General features: G+C 43.3%; 1 pseudogene across 1 annotated transcript; it reads left to right on the forward strand.

Annotated features, from left to right (window-relative positions):
- Positions 1-4,240: 4,240 nt before the first annotated feature.
- Positions 4,241-11,721, forward strand: LOC309331831 (surfactant protein C-like; annotated as a pseudogene). Its single transcript has 4 exons — positions 4,241-4,288; positions 7,598-7,734; positions 10,167-10,305; positions 11,569-11,721. The product of its transcript is annotated as a surfactant protein C-like (transcript).
- Positions 11,722-21,044: the final 9,323 nt, after the last annotated feature.

The following is a 21,044-nucleotide window of genomic DNA, read 5'->3' on the forward strand; positions in this document are numbered from 1 at the left end:
CACTGCATGGTGACTCTTCAATGGGACCGTCCAGTACCAAGGGAAGGGATGCTATATTGTTTTCTTTCAGGAAATAGAGGCAGTCCTCTGGGCATGAAAAAGCAATATCTAGGGACAATCTGGATCTACTCTATTAATTACAAGGTAATTTTCTGTTCTCAATAAAGTATTCTTCTACATCACCTCAGGACATGTTGGAGCTATGAATTATATCCACAGAAGACTGAAACATCCTGGAAGGATTTCAGTTCTGTGACATGGTATTGATATAAACCTGTTCTTTTGTCATGCAGCGCCCATGCCCTTCTGTTCCTCTCTGATGTGGGTGCTGTGGAGTAATGGGTAGATTAGGCAGTGTTATAGAAAAAACCTGCTCCTTTCCCCTTATTGGGTATCCAAGAGCCCGTATAGAGTCCTTAAGTAGGTTCCCTATTGGTAGGAGAAAACAACAGTGGCCAGCCAGAGAATATTGAGAAGCAAAGCAGCTAGTAAGCCTGATCTTTATTAAACTGTTGCAACAGGGTCCTCACTCACCATACGCAGGAGGGAGGAGGAACCCAGAACAATGGTGCACAAGCCCATATATAGACTTTTGAAATTGCCCACCCTGTAGACCAGGCTTCCTCAACCTTGGCCCTCCAGATGTTTTGAGACTACAATTCCCATCATCCCCATCCACTGGTCCTGCTAGCTAGGAATCATGGGAGTTGTAGGCCAAAAACACCTGGAGGGCCAAGAATGAGGAAGCCTGCTGCAGACCAAGACCACCCCCCAAAACATTGTGCAAACATTACAGAAGGAGGTGGTCTACAGCAGAAATCCTGCTTGCCAGGATATCTGTTAATGGTCACTGATTGCTTTACCTGGTCAACCTGGCCATTCTTTTGTGATGGTAAATATTTCAGTTTCTGAGTCCCAGGTCCCAGGCTCACCCTGTTCATACACAAATACACCCTTAAGACAGGATTTCTAAGGAAAAAGACAAAGGGGAGGCTTTCCCCATTTCCTCCCTTCTTGCAGAGAAATATATTGAGGTGAATTTGGGAGAGTCAAAATGACTTCAGGATTGCTCTCCTGTACTATTTCAGATTGAGGGCACAAGGAGAAGGGGGTGACAGAGGTTTAGATGGTGGGACAGTGTTCTCGAAGCTACAAACATGAGTTTGAGCAAACAGCGGGAGGCAGTGGAAGACAGGAGTGCCTGGTGTGCTCTGGTCCATGGGGTCACGAAGAGTCGGACACGACTAAACGACTAAACAACAACAACACTATTTCAGACATGTGGTTTATATACTTATGTATGTGTTTCCTTGTACATGCGGGACTTGACATCTTTCCGCAGGGCCTGCAAGACAGAGCTGTTCCACCAGGCCTTTGGCCAGGGCACAGCCTGACTCCCTCCCTCGGCAATCTTCGCAGAGCTCTGGCCTAATGGTGGCCAGTGGCTTGAATTTAATTAATTTTATAATGAATGATTTCAGAGTGTTGTTTGTGTTGTACCTTTATACTGTTTTATTGTTGTTAGCCGCCCTGAGCCCGGCTTCGGCTGGGGAGGGCGGGATATAAATAAAATTTATTATTATGTTATTATTATATTTATGAACATTTATTTTATATTTTGGACCATAGGATTCTTATAACATCAGGAACAATGTACAGTATTACAATAAGGCTGTGCTCAGTTTCCTATCACTTCTCCATAATTAAACTATACCATTTAACATACAAAATATTATTCTATGTTATTGTAATGAATGTTGAATATTATTTTATTTGCATATTGTATGTTGTATTGTGCATATTGTCTTATTTATATCATGTAAGCCACTCTGAGCCTGGCTTTGGCCGGGGAGGGTGGGATACAAATAAAATTTATTATTATTATTATTATTATTATTATTATTATTATTATTAAAAAAACATACAAAAAAACCAAACACATTTGCTAACCTAATATGCTTTTGTTGTCTCAGCCACTTTGGGAGGCCTCCAACAAAAACATAGAGTGAAAGAAAATCAGGGCTGCCTTCAGATGTCTACATCTGCCAGGAGGGTGGGTGTGACTACCAAAAAGTGGTGGATAATTATTTGAATTGCTTTTCTTATATACAGGCAAACCCTCATTTGCCCACCCTGTAAACTAGGCTTCCTCAACTTCGGCCCTCCGGATGCTGTGGTCTAAACCACTGAGCCTAGGGCTTGCCAATCAGAAGGTCAGCGGTTCAAATCCCTGCAACGGGGTGAGCTCCCGTTGTTCGATCCCTGCTCCTGCCAACCTAGCAGTTCGAAAGGACGTCAAAGTGCAAGTAGATAAATAGGTACCACTCTGGTGGGAAGGTAAACAGTGTTTCCATGCGCTGCTCTGGTTCGCCAGAAGCAGCTTAGTCATGCTGGCCACATGACCCGGAAGCTATCTGCGGACAAACACCGGCTCCATCGGCCTATAGAGCGAGATGAGCGCCGCAACCCCAGAGTCGTCCGTGACTGGACCTAATGGTCTGTGGTCCCTTTACTTTTAAATAATTCAGGAACTGTTGCCTCTGTTGATCCTCCTCCTCTGTGAGGAGAACCTGAGCTTACAGGGTTAAACAGCTCAGAGTGTACGCCCTGCCTACCAGTGGGAGGGGGGATGATGCGTCATTTCCGAGAGTCTCCAGCCTTTGTTCTTTTCTCTCTACTTTCGCTTTTGAGGAGAGAGGACGTGTTTTTCACGATGCTGTTCGCTGTGATAGATAATGGATAGCCTGCTGTAAATAAAAACTCCTTTTAGCTGCTAAGATCCTGAGTGGACTTTATTTAAGCACACTGAAGTAAGCACTGGAACTTTACAGCTTTCTCTTACCGCTGCTGAACTCTGCGTTTGCTCAGAGCCTTTGGAATGTGGCCTTTGAAGTCCGAAGCCTGGTAGCTGCGAAGCCAAAGCGGGCTGGACGCCAGGACTTATCTGAGCAATAAATCTTTCAGATCCTCCTCCACTGATGAGTCTCCCTCCAAGTTTATCTGGCAGTGGCGGAATGATGCAAGCATGGCTAGAAACTGAAAGTTTAACTTGTCCCAATTTACCATGAGAGTTCAATGTACTGTCACTCTGAGGCATTGTGAGAGATTAAAATGGGGGTGCACAGACCCTGCTACCTGATGTAAAGAACCCAAGGCAAGCATTAGTGCTGGTGCACCCTACCAGGGTCCAGGAAGCTGTCCTAGGGTGCTTACACCTGGTCTGATGTCATTCATGCACCATTGCAAGTGAGCTCATCTTCGGTTGCCTATAACCACATCTCAACCCAGAATGCTTCCTGAGGTGCATTGCCAATATGCCCACAACTCATCTAGGGGATAGGGTGGTTCATAAACTACGACTGGAAGCATGTGGCCAAAGAATTGGCTGGTTGTGAAATTCAACCTTGGTAGCCACATTGCACTACCTTGGGCTTATAGTTTCTACTTCATCAGCAGTCCACATAAGCAATGTTCTTCCTGGCATGCATTATATGTGAAGAGGACATTTTCATCTGCTTGATCTGTCTCTTCCACCCATACTTCTCTCTGGTTACTCTCACTATCCCTTCCCTTCAGCTCTCCTCCCTGTGGTGTCCCTTCATTCCAGATTCCTTCCTCTTAGAGGGTCTAATCCCCATCAAGCTTACAACTTCCCATTTCCCGGAAAACACTCAGATGGGATGGGGAACCTGTGATCCTCCAGATGTATCATCTCTGGCCATCAGCTATGCCAGCAGGAGTTGTAGCCCAACAACGTCTACCAGTAGATATCAGGGACTTCCTGAACCCATTATAGTTAAATAATTGGGGCTGTATCCAATTCACGTCCTACTCACAGCCAACCTACTAGAGTTAATGGACTTGACTAACTTAAGTTCATTAATTTCAATAGGTCTATTCCGAATATACCTTAGTTGGCTACAACCTTTGATTAACAAATTAGAGAGAGAACTTCAATATGTTGGATAATCAGTTGCTAAGTCACTGTTAAAAATGTGAAAATTCTAGTTTTTGTGGGGGTGGAGGTTTGCTGTGCTTTCTAAAGCTCTCTGGATGTATACTGATCAAATAGAAATTCCCCGTTCAGCTAAAGGAGGTCAAATGCCAGGTCAGATGTAATTTCTGGTGATCATATTTCCCATGATTCAGTTTGTCGGGAACCTTTGGTCTCATCCTGCCCATAAATCTTCCTATAAAGGTGAACTGGCGATGGTAGTTTTCATTTGACATCGCAGCATAGATGGACTCCAAAGTTGGCTGTCAGGTCAACATGTCATCAGAACCCATAGTAAGTACTGTAGATTTGGGGGGGGGGCGCTATTTGGCAGGAAATGATGTTTAGGGTGTTCAAGAGAACTCATTTTGATAGTAACTCAGTAGCAAAAGTGACAGATGCTGACACAGAATGCCAAGTATGGTCTGCCATATCATTAGGCAGGATGAGGCACCAGCTTCAGGTTTCAGTTGATGGAAGATGAGGGGTAGCCATGAAGATGAGAGAGCTGTGTGTCCTATGTAAAAAGGTAAAGGTAAAAGGTAAAGGACCCTTGAATGGTTAAGTCCAGTCAAAGACAAATATAGGGTTGCGGTGCTCATCTCGCTTTCAGGCCAAGGGTGCTGGTGTTTGTCCAAAGACAGCTTTCCGGGTCATGTGGCCTGCATGACTAAACAGCTTCTGGCGCAACAGAACACCGTGGCAGATGCCACAGCGCACAGAAATGCCGATTCCCTTCCTGCCACAGGTATGCTTTCATTATTTTTTTTTTTTCATTTAAATTTTTATTATATTTTCAATTTACAGAAAAGAGAAGAAGAATAAAGAAGCGAGAAAAAAAAGAAAAAAAGAAAGAAAAATAATCCAACTTTCAGAGTACATTTTTAAGTTATTAACTGAACTTCCCCACATCTCCCTCACCCTGTGTTCTTTACAATAAAACATATCAGCAAATTATTACCTTGTTTCGTGTCTTTTTTACATCTTTCAGAATATTTTACTTCTAGATTTAAAGTACCTTTTGTCAAGTATTTATACCTTAAAATAATAGATATAACAGCTTTAAATTTCAACTTTTCTTACTTATAACGTAGCTTCCTATTTTCTCAATCTAGTTGCAGGAGCTAAATTTTCCAAATCATGCAGATTCTTAACATTCATACAACTTATAATGTTTTTGTAGATAGTCCTTAACTTTTTTCCAGTCTTCTTCCATTGTCTCTTCTCCCAAATCTCGGATTCTGCCAGTCATTTCAGCCAGTTCCATATAGTCCATCAACTGCGTCTGCCACTCTTCCAGCGTGGGAAGATCTTGTGTCTTCCAATATTTTGCTATAAGTATTCTTGCTGCTGTAATTGCATACATAAAAAATGTTCTATCCTTCTTTAACACCCCTTGGTCCACAATGCCCAGGAGGAAGGCCTCTGGTTTCTTGGGAAAGGTGTACCTAAACACCTTTTTTAACTCATTGTAAATCATCTCCCAGAAGGCCTTCACTTTTGGACAGGTCCACCAAAGGTGAAAGAATGTCCCTTCAGCCTCCTTACATTTCCAACATTTATTATCAGACCTATGGTAAATTTTTGCAAGTTTGACTGGGGTCATGTACCACCTATATATCATTTTCATAATATTCTCTTTCAAGGCATTACATGCCGTGAATTTCATTCCAGTGGTCCATAACCTTTCCCAGTCTTCGAACATGATGTTGTACCCAATATCCTGAGCCCATTTTATCATGGCTGATTTGACTATCTCATCCTGAGAATTCCATTTAAGCAGCAAATTATACATTCTCAAAAGTACCTTGGTCTTAGGTTCTAACAATTCTGTCTCTAGTTTCGATTTTTCCACCTGGAATCCTGTTTTTTTGTCCATCTTAAAAACCTCTTGAATTTGAGCATAGTGAAACCAGTCTTGCACCCTATTCTTTAATTTTTCAAAGCTCTGCAGTCTCCAATTATCTCCAGTTTTTTCTATTATTTCCCAATATTTTGGCCATCTGACCTCCATATTGAGTCTTTTTCTGGCCTTGGCCTCCACTGGTGATAACCACCTCGGAGTCTTGCCTTCTAATAAGTCTTTGTATTTTGTCCAGACCATAAATATAGCTTTCCTGACAATATGGTTTTTAAACATTTTATGAACCTTTACCTTGTCGTACCACAAATATGCATGCCATCCAAAAGCATTATCGTACCCTTCCAGATCTAGGACATCAGTGTTCTCAAGGAGTAACCAATCTTTCATCCAGCAGAAAGCCGCAGCTTCATAATATAACCTTAAATCTGGCAGGGCAAACCCCCCTCTCTCTTTGGCATCTGTTAGTATTTTAAATTTTATTCGGGGCTTTTTGCCCTGCCAGACAAACCTAGAGATATCTTTCTGCCACTTCCCAAAACACTCCACTCTGTCTACGATCTGTAGGGTCTGAAACAAAAATAACATCTTCGGCAATACATTCATCTTTATAGCTGCAATTCGGCCCATCAAGGAAAGTTTCAATCTTGACCAAATCTCTAAATCTTTCTTAATTTCTGACCAACATTTTTCATAATTATCTTTAAATAAATTCAAATTTTTGGCAGACAAGTTTACCCCTAGGTATTTTACCTTTTTAACAACATTTAATTCTGTCTCTTTCTGAAACCCATCTATTTCCAAAGGTGTCAAGTTTTTCTCCAGAACCTTAGTTTTTTGCTTGTTCAATTTAAACCCCGCTACTCGACCAAATTCATAAATTAGTTCTAACACTCTCTTCGTACTAGACTCTGGCTCCTGTAATGTTAAAATGGCGCAACAGAACACCGTGGCAGATGCCACAGCGCACAGAAATGCTGATTCCCTTCCTGCCACAGGTATGCTTTCAAACTGCTAGGTTGGCAGAAGCTGGGACAAAGCAGCAGGAGCTCACTCCAGCATAGGGATTTGAACCGCCAACCTTCCAATTGGCAAGCCCAAGAGAATCAGTGGTTTAGATCACAGCATCACCCACGTCCTATGTAGCCTGGTCTGCACCCTCTTAAACTAGCTTGCTTCCCTGAGGAGCACAGGATAAAGTTCGATGGTTGGGCACATTTTTGCATGCAAAAGGTTCTGGGGTCAATTCCCTGGTGTCCCCAGATAGGGCTGGGGAAAATTCTGCCTGAAAACCTGAAAAGCCACTACTAGTCTCAGTCTCCAAGTCTGCAAAAGGAGCTCTGATGTATCCTATGGCCCCTTGGGCATGATCCCATGGGCTGTAGAATTGCAGCTAAAATTACTCACCAATTATCCCAAAATATTAAGTTTTAATTATGTGCAAGGCACAATCCTGCAAATCCTACCATTCTAAGGTAGGCACAGAAATTAAAACAATGATTTCTGCATTCTCTAGACTTGTTACTTGATCCGTGTTTCAAGAAATGGTTTCCTTTTTTTAGTATTAAAATATAACCTTCCTCACAAAAAGCCTTTACTTGAAATAGGAAGCTCCCACGGCTGTCCTGCTTAAACCATGTTGCAGCTCACTGTCTCAGAAAGTGCCAAAAGGATGGGAATCTGTGGGTGGAGAGAGTAATGCTCTGACCTTTCCCAGCTAAGTCCCTGTCTCTCTTTCCCAGGCCCTCGGGTTTATACCCAGTGTGCCTAAGGACAGGAAGCAAATGATCCTCATTTCTGTCATCCTGGTGTTTCTGGCCATTATCATTATTGGAGCAATTCTCATTGGTGTTTACATGATGCAGCAACACACCGAAAGGTGAGTAGAAGACTGAAAAGAAAGGTAGTGTCATTCAAAAGAGTAAGGCTGATCATTGGCCACAGCTGATCATCATTTGAAATTCCTCCCAGTGTCCAAGGGAGAATCACTCTGACAGATTATAGGAAATTTAAACATTGGCTTGCAGACCAGCCACTCATTCCATAGGGTGATGTGCAGGGCCAGTGTTGGTGCTGATGAACCCTGCCAGTCTGATTTTGGATGAGCAGGAGGTCATGAAGTCAAATGACTTTTGTTTATTGTATTTGAGATTCAGAGGTATACATCCTCTCAATATGAGTTTTCCATTTGGGATGTCATCATATTACCATTTCATAAAGTGTTTTGGAGTGTTCAAAGTGTCTCACATACATTGGGTTGTATCCAGTGCTGATCCCACTCCAAGTATGTTAATTAATGTCAATGGATCCAATCTGAAAAGAATTTAGCAGGATACAACCCATTATCTCTGGAATCCTTAGACCAAGGGTGGGGAACCTGTGACCCTCCAGATGTTGTTGGAATCCAGCTCCCATCAGCCCCAGTCATCATAGCCAAGGGTCAAGGCTGATGGGAAATGTAGTCCAACAAACATGTGGAGGGACACAGGTTCCCTGTTCCCTGGTCTGTTGGGTTATTTGGGACTTCATTTAGTTTAGGATTTAAGTGCACAAATTGCCAGATACCAGCCCAAAGTCCTCCCAGGTCCTCCAACTAAAAGATATCTAGCAGCATAAGTGCTCTAGCAATATAATTTTGACAGAATTACAAGCCTGGTAGATGAAGGGAACGCAGTGGATGTAGCCTACCTTGATTTCAGCAAGGCATTTGACAAGGTGCCCCATGATATTCTTGTAAAGAAGCTGGTAAAATGTGGTCTTGACTATGCTACCACTCAGTGGATTTGTAACTGGCTGACTGACCGAACCTAAAGGGTGCTCATCAATGGTTCCTCTTCATCCTGGAGAAGAGTGACTAGTGGGGTGCCACAGGGTTCTGCCTTGGGCCCAGTCTTATTCAACATCTTTATCAATGACTTAGATGATGGACTCAAGGGCATCCTGATCAAATTTGCAGATGACACCAAACTGAGAGGGGTGGCTAACACCCCAGAGGACAGGATCACACTTCAAAACGACCTTGACAGATTAGAGAACTGGGCCAAAACAAACAAGATGAATTTTAACAGGGAGAAATGTAAAGTATTGCACTTGGGCAAAAAAAATGAGAGGCACAAATACAAGATGGGTGACACCTGGCTTGAGAGCAGTACATGTGAAAAGGATCTAGGAGTCTTGGTTGACCACAAACTTGACATGAGCCAACAGTGTGACGCGGCAGCTAAAAAAGCCAATGCAATTCTGGGCTGCATCAATAGGAGTATAGCATCTAGATCAAGGGAAGTAATAGTGCCACTGTATTCTGCTCTGGTCAGACCGCACCTGAAGTACTGTGTCCAGTTCTGGACACCACAGTTCAAGAAGGACACTGGCAAACTGGAACGTGTCCCAAGGAGGGCAACCAAAATGGTCAAAGGCCTGGAAACGATGCCTTATGAGGAACGGCTAAGGGAGCTGGGCATGCTTAGCCTGGAGAAGAGGAGGTTAAGGGGTGATATGATAGCCATGTTCAAATATATAAAAAGATGTCACATAGAGGAGGGAGAAAGGTTGTTTTCTGCTGCTCCAGAGAAGCGGACATGGAGCAATGGTTCCAAACTACAAGAAAGAAGATTCCACCTAAACATTAGGACGAACTTCCTGACAGTAAGAGCTGTTCGACAGTGGAATTTGCTGCCAAGGAGTGTGGTGGAGTCTCCTTCTTTGGAAGTCTTTAAGCAGAGGCTTGACAACCATATGTCAGGAGTGCTCTGATGGTGTTTCCTGCTTGGCAGGGGGTTGTACTCAATGGCCCTTGTGGTCTCTTCCAACTCTATGATTCTATGATTCTATGGAGAAAACCTTTGCCCATGCACACAGGGACACAGTGGAAGGAATAGTATTATTCCTCTCTCCACAAGTTATTTGAAGGTGGAAATAGTAACACCAGAATCAACTCTCTCTATAATAAATACGCTTACATCATTGTTAAGGCATTTAATTGGACCTCAGTAATGTACACAGAAACAGGGAGAATTATGGGAACAGACAACTTCCCTTCTCTATGATTGCCAATTCGGCATTTATTTAGAGATTAAAATTTAATCCATCACTGCTACACACATATTAATCATCTCAAAAGTGCTTGTGTGTTTATTTAATGCATGAGCTAGGGAGCAGGATCACACCCTCTTGCCATGTCTCCTTTATTTTGATATGACTCTATAGCACCAGCTAAAATGCTTCAGATTTGTGCTTCGAGATCAACCATGCAAAGTACCAGGAACACAGAAAATGCATTTCCCTGTTGAAACTTGTCTCTCTCCATTGTAGATAATTAAAATCACTAGTAGTACAGGAGATGGCGAAGTGGTTGAGCAAACTGTGATGGTGAAACAACCAGGAAAGTGTTGCTGCCTTTCATATCCAGAGCAATACGACCTCAGCAACTGTTGTCTATGACTATAAACATGTAAGTGTCAAATATATCCTAGGTGGACATCAAAACGTTCTAAGACATTTTACCATCTCAGGTGGTTGAACTGAATAGTCTTACAGTTCAGTCCCTACAGGATCTTCTGCAACATTACACTGGAACCCATGGTGCCTTTCTTAATTCACAGCCCAGTACACATGGGACACTAAAGCTTGGTTTAGCAGTATGTAGATGAGCTTGTATGAGTCCAAACAAAGCCTTGAGCTCATGTGCTGCCTCCTCCATTTTCCTCCTCCCAGGAGGACAACTTCTGCTGAGTTTAGTTTTGCTTTCAAAAAATTGTGGCTTGGTGTTAATTTAGGGTTGCCATATTTCTAGAACTAAAATTCAGGACACAAAAGTTTTTTTTTATGGAAACTCAAAGTTGCTGAGCTATAAATCCAGGACATTTTTCTGATTATCCAAAAATTTTCCCTGGACACATGTTCAGGAAATTCCAGACGTATGGCAACCTTATGTTAATCACAAACTGGAGGTTGTAGTTTACAATAAGACTGGGACGTAGCGTGGATTGCCAGTGCCCGTGGCTCTCCCTAATCCAGAGCTTTCCAAACTTTTCACGTTGGTGACAAACTTTTTAGACATGCATCATTTCGGGACACAGTAATTCAGTTTTACTAGCAAACCAGAGGTTAAACTAACCCCTTTCCAGCCCCAGGAGGAGAATGGGGAGCGTTTGCAAGACACACTTACACACCGAAGCTGACACACTAATGTGTTGCGACACACAGTTTGGAAAGCTCTGCGCTAACCCATGCTTCCTCTTAGGCCTGGGAAGCGATGGTGGTGGGGAAGGGTCTTCCCAGCAGGGAGAGGGGACAGGGTCAGTGGCTGATTATTATTGTTGTTGTTGTTGTTGTTGTTGTTGTTGTTAATTTATTCCATGTAATTTTTACACCACTTGACACCACTTGATTTTGTGTGTTTTTTAAAAAAACAACAAGGCACACCTCAAAGCGTATTATTTTTCTTTTGAATTTTTATGCCACCCCCAAATTTTGTGCCCGGGACAACAGCCCCTCTGCCCCCCCCCAATTCTACGTCCCTGCAACAAGCAACAGACTTGCATAACAGTATTATGATATTAGCAGTTTTTCTTTCCAATCCATTTTCTAATAATCTCTAGCAAGGAACTTGCCTCCCACCCCCTGTTTAAAGCACAGTACCAGCTGCACACTTGGAGGAGGGCATTCCTTAATTTATCCCCAAATATTCTCTGCATTCCTGCTTTGTTCCCAGCGTCTGATCAGCTTCCGAATTCAGGACAGAAAACAATGCTCAGTGGTGGCAATGGATTCAGTTGATGTGCCCAGCCTACATGAAATCACCCAAGGAATAGAGCACTTTGATGAACAATACAATTTCTTTTATTCGACCGATAGTCAGAGATAAAACACAATACAGAATTATAAACTAAAACATCATAGGGGTACATAAATAAGGTAGGGCCACAGTACTAAACCTCTCACAGATAACCCACATCAAAGCATTCAGTTATTGAGGAGATTTCACCCCTCCCATATCCAAGAATCTCCTGAGGAGCCTGCTGATTCTACAGAGAGGAGGAGCAATGTTCTGCTTTCTACTTATTCAGCTCCAGCACCACATAAATCTGTCAGTGAGTGAGTGAGTCTGTCCGTGAGTGAGTCAGTCAGTGTGTCGGAGAGAGAGAGAGTGCTAGAGATCGTGTTTAGAGATAAGGTTGCTGCTAAGAGCAGCTGCAGGCACTCAGAGTAGCATTGATTTATGCTCAATTTAGCTCTGTATATAGTTTTGTATCATAGTTGTAATTATAGAATAAAAGGAAGATACTCTACAGAGCTGCTCTCCGAGTGGTTTATACTCTGCAAGACTCTGCAAAACGCTGCTGCGCAACGACTGTATAATTGTGGAAGCGAATCTGGTGCTCTCAGCTCTAAGCTGTGAGTCCATAGCACTGTGACCTGACCCTGTGAGAAAGGTGGTCTCTGGCAGTGCTACCCAGCTCGCCTAGCCCAGTCGGGGTTGAAGTGCATGAGTCCAGTTGGTACACTGGCTCAAGGGCGATGCTGACATCGGTTATGGGCCCAGTCGTCTGACCAGTCGTTGTTCCAGTCATCCCAGTTGTCCCAGTCGCCAGAGGTTTCTGTTGCTGATTGCTGGACGGCGGAACGGAGGCTGCATGCTGGACTGATTTGTGGTGCCTAGAAGCAGAGCTGTTTTGGAGCAGAGTGCTCAAGCTGCCGCTGTTGCTGTTGCTGCTGCTTGATTTATGGAGGTATGTTGCTGACTGCCAAAGAAAGAAGATAGCATCCCTGTTTGCCTGTTAATTGCGCTCTGAGTGGGAGAGAGAGTGGCTGAAGAAGTTCAAGGCTTTATCTGTGTTTGCACGAGGGAAGTGTCTTGCTCTAAGTAATAGCAGACATGGCCTGTGCACATTCTGGCCAGATGGCTCTGTCCTTTCCTCTCCTCACGCCTGAAAACTATGCAGTTTGACAAGTTAAGATGAAAGCGCTTTTACAGAGGGAAAAGCTATTTCACACGATAGAAGATGACCCTCCAGATAAGGATGATGATGATTGGGCTGAGTGGCATGCTGCAGATATGAAAGCCCGAGGGACAATTGTTTTGAGTTTTTCAGACCACTTGCTGGTGAACTTAGAGGGTCAAGAGACTGCACAAGCTGTTTGGCATAAGTTGAGAGATATGCATCTTCTTCTTTTTTTAAAATAATATTTATTAAATTTTCCAGAATAAAAAGGAAAGATAGAAAGAAAAGTAAAATATAGTTTACACTTAGTTTCAGTAACATATTTCCCGGACTTCCCCCCCTCCCCCTCTTGTATTCCATTTCCCTTAAGTTGATTCCACAAATTCTTACCCCGAATTTTAAAGCCTTATTGTAATTTTAAATAACCCATTTATTCCAAATTAATTTATCTTATTTATCTTATTTAACCATTTCTCCTTATATTTTATATACTTCCCTAAGGTCGACCCCATTTCCTTTCCACGAATTCCCCTATTTTCAAACAACAGACAAGAAAAAAGGAAAAGAAAGAAAAAATATGTAATTTTACAGCCTTTGGGTTCCAAATCTTCCCCCCCCCCATTCCCCGGTTCCGATCCCCAAAGTTCATCCATTGTCTACTGCCAGCCTGGTGCATCCACGTCTATGTCTCAGTTCCACTTTGCCGTCTTTTGATAGCTTTTAATTTCAGAAAGTCCAATCTCAGAGAAACTCTCAGAAAAGATCCAGTTACAGATAGGTAGCCGTGTTGGTCTGCCATAGTCAAAACAAAACAAATTCCTTCCAGTAGCACCTTAAAGACCAACTAAGTCAGTTCTTGGTATGAGCTTTCGTGGAAATTCCTGGAAGGAATTTGTTTTGTTCAGAAAAGATCATTCTTCTTCCATCCAGACCTCTATGTTTAAGAGTATAACTCAAATTCTGTTTCTTGATCCTTTTAAAGTCTGGATGTTCCAAATGCTCCAACTTCAAGTTTAGTCCAGCTCTTATTCCTCAGGTTGCTTTTTCCTGTTCTGCTGCAGAAACCTTCTAATTCAGAAACTTCTTGTTCTCCACAGAGGCTTTTGTTATTCAGGAACATAAACTGATGTCAAGTCCCTTCCTTTCTTCAATAGATAAATCCATTGTCTCCTTTAGTATAGAGACCTCTGTAGACAAAATAATGCTTCGTTTTTGCAGCTTTCCCAGGAGATAATGAATCCTGCTCAAATTCATAGTATTTTTCCACTTGCTGCTACTGTTGCAATGTCCCGGCCTCCCTCTAGAGGGAATATGGTAACTTAATTTCTTTCCGGATCAGACCCAAAAGTCAAATAACTTGTTGCCTTTATTTCCAGTAATTTATGTCCAAATTGTAACAAATCTAACCAGCAAAGCCATCGTAACAAAGTTCTCTTTTGTTTTCCTGCTTTGACAGCTACTTTGACAGCTGTCAAAGTTTCTGTGTCTCTTCGCCAGTCTCTCATAGCGGATCGTTCCCGGTTCCCGGGGGGGTTGCACTTTAGTTCCCACAAACCAATCTTCTCCTCCAGCACAATTATTGTAATTTCCCTTTGTGAAGTTAAATTTTTTTCCAAGTAAGCAAGTTCATCTCTCGATCTTAGTTGTCAAATCCTTGCGTTAAGCCATCTACAACAGGGGGGGGCAGACTTCCTTTTTGCACCTCCCCCGCTCGCTCCAAATTCGTAGATCAAATTTCCCTTTTAAGTCCAATAAATTTACTCACGGGTTGTTCTTTTTAATCCAAATCCAAAATTTCCAAAGAAGAAGTCGTTGCTCTCCGCCGAATGGCATGCGGCTTCGCTAGGCAGGGGAAGCAGTGGACTCATAGCACCCCCCCGTCACCCGCTCCGTAGCCTTTAAAAAGGCTCCTTCGCGGGTCGGGGGGCGCAAACGGTGCCCGCCGAGTCACCAAGTCCATGGGCATCTCCGCCCATGGTTTTTGAGGGTCCCCGCGTCGCCGGCACGACAGGACCCGACCCCTACCCAGCAGACTCCCTCCGGAGCTCGGAGGGAGTCCGCCATTCGGCGATGGCGCCGACCCGGAAGTCCAAGTTGAGAGATATGCATCTGAGACAAAATGCTGGTTCCAGTGTGATTTTCTTCAAGAAGCTGTGCAGGTTGCAGTTGGAGAAAGGTGGCGATTTGCCTAGCCATCTATCTCAGTTAAAGCGTCTCAGACAGGACCTTGTTCAGCGAGACCTGGCTATTTCAGAGGCTGTGTTTGCAATGCTGATGATAAATAGCCTAGATGATTCTTACGATGGAGTAGCTGCCCAGATTTCTACAATGCCTGCTGACCGGCTAACAGAAGATTATGTGTCTAGCGTGCTCTTGAATGAGTGGGATCGCAGACAGGCTGTTAGAGAAAGCCGGGACTGTGCTGTTAAAAATGTGCTTGAAAATGTGCCTGAGTCTTCAGCAGGGGAAAGTGAAAGTGAAACTGCTGCTGTTAAAGCACTAAAGTTGAGGCGGTGCTTTTCATGTGGAGCACAAGGCCATTTGAGTTTTCAGTGCTGCAAGAAATCTTCAAAGAAGAAGGGAAACTTCAGAGGCAGAGGGGGAGGAGGACGAAATCCCCAAGCACCTGCTACTTCTTTTTTAAAAAAATATTTTTTATTAAAAAAATTTTGTTTAAATCACAATGCCAATAAAACAATACAATATCACATCTCTTAACATAGATCTTTTCACTTCTTTGGACTCCCTCACATCTCCCGCTCCTGCGTTCCTGGTTATAATTTTATTCAGCAAATTTATCCCCTTATTTTTAATCTTCATAACTAATTTTCCAATGTTATATCTCTAATTTTGACTATCATTTTATTCAAATCTTAAAAAGTTTAGATATAACCAACATATTCCAAAATTTTTATCATTTCTTAAATTTATCTTATCTTCATAATTCACTTCCTTGAACTCAATGGTGCCCAATTGTTTATACTCTAGCATCCTTCTTAACATTCATACAATTTACAATATTTTTGTAAATAAATCTTAAATTTCTTCCAATCTTCTTCCACCGTCTCCTCTCCCAGGTCTCGGATTCTGCCGGTCATCTCAGCCAGTTCCATATAGTCTATCAGTTGCATCTGCCACTCTTCCAGTGTGGGTAGATCTTGTGTTTTCCAATGCCTGGCGACAAGTATCCATGCTGCTGTTGTTGCATACATAAAAAATGTTCGATCCTTCTTTAACACATTCTGGCCAACAATGCCCAAAAGAAAGGCCTCTGGTTTCTTAGGGAAGGTATACTTAAATACCTTTTTCAACTCATTATATATCATTTCCCAGAAAGCCTTCACTCTAGGGCAGGTCCACCAGATGTGAAAGAATGTTCCTTCATTTTCCTTACACTTCCAACATTTGGAACCTGCTACTTCAAAGGCCTTGATCTCTCGCTGCTCTAGTCAATGTGGGCGGAGTTTCTTCGTGATCGACTCTGGCTGTTCCAACCACGTAGCCAAAGATAAGGATCTCTTTGTTCAGCTTGAGAAGCAAGAGAAAGAAATTCATCAAGCAGATGGGACAGTTCTCACGAGTTTGGCTAAGGGAACTGTGTTCTTAAAGAGCCTGAATGCAACTATTAAGAATGTCCTATATGCGCCTGATATTCAGGACAATTTGTTGAGTGTTTCCCAGCTTGATCATCAGGGTTTTAAGGTGGTGTTTGCTAAATCTCGCTGTGAAATTCGTTGAGATGGCAAGCTCATTCTATATGCAAAATGTGTAAATGGTCTGTATCAATTGCCTTTTGTTTCAGGTACAGGTACTACAGAAGCAACTGAGAAAGAGTGTTGCAATTTGTCTGTTGATAAGAATGAGAAGTTGCATGACCAATGCATTCATTATTACCACCGTGTTTATGGTCATTTGAATTTCCAGGCTGTGGCAAAAATGCCTGATATGGTTCAGGGTATGAAGCTGAAAGAATGTCCCTACCACATGAAGTGTGTTTCTTGTGCTGAGAGTAAGGCAAAGCAAGCTCCCAAAGGTACAGAGTCTGGGAGAGAGGCCAAGAAACCATACAAAGTCATTCATGCAGACTTAGTGGGGCCTCTAGCGCTCTCTAGAGGCAATTCAAGGTTTTTCATGGTTTTGATAGACTCCTATTCGAAGTATGCATGGGTCTATATGCTGCAGAAAAAGTCTGAAGCCTTTACCAAGTTTCGTCAGTTTTGTAAATGGCTCAGGAACGTACATAATGAGAATGTACGTTGTCTTTTCACTGACGGGGTGGAGAGTTTTGTTCAGAAGAGTTTGAGGCTTTTTTTTCTGAACAGGGCATTGAGCATAGGACGGCCACGCCCAGATCACCCTGGCAGAATGGTTTATGTGAGAGAATAAACCAGACCCTGCAGCAAGGAATCAGAACACTGTTACATGATTCGGGGCTGCCCAATCCTTTTTGGGCCGAAGCTCTTTCGTTTTTCTGTCACGTGTATAACAGGAGGTACCAGTCCGCAGTAAATTGGACCCCATATGAGATGCTTCACGGAAGGAAGCCATGTGTGAAGCACTTTAAAATTTTTGGGTCGGAGGTTTGGGTGCACACCTCGCAGGGTGACAAACTGAGTAAGCGTGGAGAACATGGTGTTTTCCTAGGATATGAGAAAGGATCTTATCGTGTCCTGATCACAGACACGAAAACCATAAGGCTGACCAGGAGTATTGACGACAATCCACAATGGGACAGAGTTGGCATTTTTCAGTGCCATCCCATTTGTGATGATGGTACAATAGGGGCAAAGAAAGTCAAGAGGGAGGCAAGTTCTGATGTGATTGATAATCCTGATGCCAATGTAGATCCAGATGATGGCACAGATTATCAGAGCCCAAAAGCCTCAGGTGAGTCTGACGCTGACTCAGACTTAGCAGCTTCATATACTTTAGCTCCCCATTCTCCCAAAGAGGAGGAAGCACCAGAACAAGAGGATCAAAGAGTTTTGCGCAGATCCGAGAGAACCACCAAGGGTGTACCACGGAAAAGGTTTTCTGAAGAGTTCGCTAAGGCTGCGGTCACATGCAACTCTGGTGGGGTTTTTAAACCTGGCATGAAGTGTGCTGAGAGTAGTAGCACAAAACGCTTCATTTATTTCCTTACCTGACATTTGAAGGATCAGGATTGAAGGAGCAAGCATGTGTTTAAAGTGGTTTGTTCAAATCTGCCTAATTAGAAATGTCAATTTGTATCTGAGAGGAAGAAATGTGTGTGAAGATTTTTCCAGAAGCTGCTTATTCATTTGTGTATTCACAATGTGTATTTTGTGTGAGTTACAGGTTGAGATTTATGTTTTAACTCTTTCCTAATGGACACAGAGTGGTTGCAGTAACTGTATAATGGTATTGATAAAGGTGTCTTAGATAAAGGGGGAGAGAGATACCCACAGATTTGTAAACCAAGGTTGTAAGCAGAGAACAACTTTTGGAGTGTGTGTGCAAATTGCAGTTATGTTAAAGATTCTTGAAATGGTCGGATGAAATGGGGGAGGATGAGGAGATTTCACCCCTCCCATATCCAAGAATCTCCTGAGGAGCCTGCTGATTCTACAGAGAGGAGGAGCAATGTTCTGCTTTCTACTTATTCAGCTCCAGCACCACATAAATCTGTCAGTGAGTGAGTGAGTCTGTCAGTGAGTGAGTCAGTCAGTGTGTCGGAGAGAGAGTGAGTGCTAGAGATCGTGTTTAGAGATAAGGTTGCTGCTAAGAGCAGCTGCAGGCACTCAGAGTAGCATTGATTTATGCTCAATTTAGCTCTGTATATAGTTTTGTATCATAGTTGTAATTATAGAATAAAAGGAAGATACTCTACAGAGCTGCTCTCCGAGTGGTTTATACTCTGCAAGACTCTGCAAAACGCTGCTGTGCAACGACTGTATAATTGTGGAAGCGAATCTGGTGCTCTCAGCTCTAAGCTGTGAGTCCACAGCACTGTGACCTGTCCCTGTGAGAAAGGTGGTCTCTGGCAGTGCTACCCAGCTCGCCTAGCCCAGTCGGGGTTGAAGTGCATGAGTCCAGTTGGTACACTGGCTCAAGGGCGATGCTGACAGTTATACGTTTCCGACACTTGAGTGCCAGGAAAAGGAATTTAGCCACTGACAAAGTTTTCTTCCCAGAAGACTTATTTAGCAGATATGCTGTCTGCTTTCCTCTTTGTCGGGGACTGAGCTGGGGTAAGTATGGAGTTATAAGATACTGTCTTAAATCGTTGTAGAAGGGACAGCTCAGTAAAATGTGCTCTGTGGATTCTACCTTACCCAACGCACAGTGGCATAATCTCTGGTCATATGGGACTCCTCCATATCTTCCCTTCAGAACCGCCGAGTCAAGAACATTCAGCCTAGCCGCAGTAAATAGTCTGCGGTATTCCACGTAGTGGATATCCGCCAGGTAGCGAGCTGGAGCAGCCCGATACAACTGCTCCCCCAGAAACAACCCAGGTTTCACACGGGCTATGTCCTCCTGTCTGGCAATATCCCTTAATCTTTGGGCGATCACCGCCTTTGCGTGGCTATACATCATGGACTCTATATAAAGGGAGGACAACCCACACTTCTGCACTTCCTCCACTATCTCCCCCTCCCATGGAGATTTAAAGTTATCCCTCAGAATCAAGGGGGCCAAACCCACCGGTCTGAAACAGAGCTTGAGCCATAGCCATAACTTCGCTTTCAGGGCCACATACCTAAAGGCTTGACAACCGGTTTCCAATCTCATGATCGCACCTGCCACGGAGGGGGGGATCCTGAGTATGGCCCTGAGGAATTGGGTTTGGATAGATTCCAATTTTTCATAGTCCCTACGTGAGCCCAAGGCAATGCCCACCAGTAGAAGAGGGAGGACTTTCATTTTAAAGAGTTGCAAGGCAACTTTGACAGTTTGTGCCTGTTTCTTGGAGTACAGGGTTCTAATCACCAAGGCTGCTTTGGATGCGTTCGAGGCTATGTATTCTCTGTGTGCCAAGAAGGACCTATTTGATCTTACAACCTGACCCAGGTATTTGAAGCAACTGACCTGCTCTAAAGGAATACCATTAATTGACCATAAATTAGGTTTCAGTCGAGCAGCAAAGACCATTATTTTGGTCTTGGCATAATTTAGTTGAAGCTCGTGTTGGGTCTCATATTCATGAAGAGCTCGAAGCATCCTCCTTAATCCGATGGGGGAGGACGATGTATGCATCGTCCGCATACAGTAGGACATTCAAGGCTCGTCCTGCCAGTTTTGGTGGATGGAAATCAGCATTTGCCATATGCACCACTAGCGAATTAATATAGAAATTAAACAAGGCAGGGGCAAGCAAACAGCCCTGTCTTACCCCCCTAGTGGTGGCAACCGGATTGGAGACTAGCCCCTTGCTATCTAGCCTAATCCTCAGGAAGGTATTTGTATGCAAATTAATAATTAGCAGGAGAAGGCGGCGGTCGATAAATGTCGCTGCCAATTTTGTCCATAGCTGGTTCCTGGGAATTAGATCAAAGGCCTGCTTAAAGTCTATAAAGGCGACGTGGAGGGCTTTTAGGCCATTGCCAGCGTACTTGGTGGCCAAGTGATTTAGGATTAAGATTTGGTCTGTTGTTGATCTTCCAGGGCGGAAACCCGCCTGTTCCTCTGCGATGATATTGTTGCTTTCCATCCAGGTCGTTAATTTGTTAAGTAGAAATCTTGAATAGATCTTCCCGATAACATTTAGCAGGCTAATTGGTCTAAAATTGGCCGGGTCTGTACGCGGCCCTTTCTTGTGAATTAACACAATCAGTGCAGAGTTCCAGCTTGGAGGAAATTGTGCTGTTTTGTTTATATAAGTGAAAAGAGCTGCTAGGGGTGGACACCACCAATCCTTATTGGCTTTAATAACGTCTATGGAAATAAGATCGTCTCCGGGTGCCTTGCCCGCCTCAAATTGGCCTATAAGTGTTTCCACTTCAGAGCAGGTAACAGGATCCCACTCAGGCAAGGGGGCCAATTCTATCCTTCCTCCGCTGGCAGCGTGAGCTGCATATAAATCGGAGAAGAAGCTTTCCCAGGTGTCAGCTGAAATTTGCGGTTCTATCCTTGACCACGATCTACCCAGGTATTGAGAAATTTGGTGCCAAAAGGAGGAGGGATTTCTATTTTCTGCAGCTTTTAGGTTATTCCAGTCACTTCTTTCTGCCGCAAGCTTATTTTCCTTTAATAGTGCTTTATACCTTCTCTTGAGGTTCAT

This window comes from Podarcis erhardii (genome assembly GCF_964252035.2).
Source record: "Podarcis erhardii genome assembly, chromosome: 16".
Classification (NCBI taxonomy): Eukaryota; Metazoa; Chordata; class Lepidosauria; order Squamata; family Lacertidae; genus Podarcis; species Podarcis erhardii.